The sequence below is a fragment of the Oncorhynchus keta genome, chromosome 22 (genome assembly GCF_023373465.1).
Source record: "Oncorhynchus keta strain PuntledgeMale-10-30-2019 chromosome 22, Oket_V2, whole genome shotgun sequence".
Lineage (NCBI taxonomy): Eukaryota > Metazoa > Chordata > Actinopteri > Salmoniformes > Salmonidae > Oncorhynchus > Oncorhynchus keta.
In genome coordinates, this window is record NC_068442.1 from 38921550 (window position 1) to 38923786 (window position 2237).

The following is a 2237-nucleotide window of genomic DNA, read 5'->3' on the forward strand; positions in this document are numbered from 1 at the left end:
AGAGGATGCCAACCCCTGGTCCCATCATTGCCACCTTACCCGCTCTTAAGATAACCTTCGGGCTGACTAGAAACACTGTAATTTTGATGAACTGAGAGAATATTTGGGTAGCACTGATTCATTAATCATATGCTGCATTCCCTGCTCTTTCCCTTTTATGCCTCTTCCTCTGTTTTTATAATGCACAACAGATGTGCATTGAAGTACAGATTGAACTTGTATTTATATTACAATTATATTTAATGCATGTGTTTATAACACTTTGATAATGAACTTCTTTCAATAAAGCATTTCACATTCTCTACTGGTTGAAATTAAGTCTCATTTAATGAAATACTATACCTATCCCGTGTTTATCAAATCAATGCAGATGAAGGGCATTAGATATTGAGATGAATGGGTTTTAGAGTACAAGTTACAAATCAGCCTTTAACTAGTTAAATCCTGTTTCTAGTCTTAGTTACAATGTGTAACCATTGATGTCCCAGAACCAAGATTGGTAAACACTGTTGAAGTGTATAATTGTAATACATACATGCAGACACACATCATTCAAAGACTGGAATTTAATCTCCTGGTATTGGATATGACTGAAAAATAATCTTAGACATTCATACCTGAACTGCAGGTATGAAGGTAGAGTACATGATCATTGAATATATTAAATATATATTAAATATACAGGCTACAATGTGGGGATCTCATGCATGGTAATAACTACATGTATATACGACTTGCATCCTTGGCACAAAGTTATATTCTACTGAATCCTTAGGCTTCGTTAATGTCATTGACTGTTTTGAAGTTAATACAACTGGCTATGATAGCTTGGTTCTGAACAAATATGTATACCAAACGTTTGGGTCCATACACAGATCGGCAAGATAGCTAGCTACACATCCATTGGCATATACAGGTATTTTTTTATCCTCCACTGCACAATAAGCAAGAACGTAGCTAGCTAGCTATCTCCCTTGCATGGCAAATATCAGCAAGGCAAGCTGAACAAATTTTACATTCAATTTGCAGTAAATGCTTTAGCTAGCTACTAGATTCTTTACATCCACTGTTTCACAAGATGACAGCCTGGTTTGCTGGTTGTTTCAGGAGTCCCTAAAACAAACAACCATAATGTCATACTCATGTCACAACATAAAGCTAGCTGGCTAATGTTATCTAGTCAGCTAAATCGCGATTTTCGTAAATTAACTTTATGATTTAAAAAAATGCATAATCGTTTCTCTACATTAACTAACATATTACTGTCAACTACATTTTTTGGATGATTCGTTAACGTTTCAATCACTTACATTTGCTTCCGTCCTAGTATTTTTGTCAGCCATCTTTGCTGAAGAACGTCTCTAGCCTTGGGTCACATAGCGACAAATTCGTCATGGGACGAACCACTCGATATGATTGGTCATCGCCCAGTGGTCGTCGCTGGTGATTTGCATAAAGATGGGTAAAGTTGAACTTTTTCACCGCCTCCCACGCCACCTTCCATGGAAGTTAATGGGAAGCGGTGTTTGGGATAACTTGCTTTAGCTTGGTACCTAGCTAGCACCAATACAACCAGCCAGAAAACTATGACCAGTAGAAACTGCAGTAATTTTCATTATTCTTAACAATGATTTAGGAACCATTGTAAGTATTAGCTAGGTAGCCAATTGGAACTGAACGTAGGTTCATGAAAATAAATAGCTATCCAGCTACTTAACCCTTTTGCCCAAAGCTAACGATATAAGCAGCCAGCTAGCTTCATCTGGCTAGTGGGGCTCAACCGGACAGGGTTGTGTTGTAAAGCTAGACACAATAAGGATTAGTCACAATGGTGGAACGTGTGGTTTGTCTTCAAAATAAAAGTACCTATTTGAAAGTGTTGCAGAAGGTTACATTTGGTGGAATAATGCAATGAAATTGGGTATCAGTCGACTCGGTGACACCCACACAACACAACTGTGAAGAGATTATACAAATAATAGCATTGTAGCACTTATCGCAGGACTGTGACTGTGAAATCACCTCCCCAGTCAGCCTATTGTGTCATTCATATTGCACTGTACAGCTTTACCTACAGATTGGGGATCAGTCTATTCAATACACAAGATATTTTTTCCCCAACGTCCTCCTCAGAGATATTAGACTCCAAAACACAGTATTGTTTTTCCTCTGAAATAGTGTTCAATACACATAGGTTGACAATAAATGTGGCTCAATTCACAGTTGTTTCAGAGTCC

The 2237-nt window shown here is 37.8% G+C and overlaps 1 long non-coding RNA gene across 1 annotated transcript; it reads right to left on the reverse strand.

The window, feature by feature from the left end:
* Window positions 1-551: 551 nt before the first annotated feature.
* LOC118401455 (uncharacterized) lies at window positions 552-1776 on the reverse strand. The gene is made up of 2 exons (XR_004829263.2): window positions 1311-1776; window positions 552-1113 (listed from the first exon to the last, which is right to left on the reverse strand). It is a non-coding gene; the product is annotated as an uncharacterized LOC118401455 (long non-coding RNA).
* Between the last annotated feature and the right edge of the window lie 461 nt (window positions 1777-2237).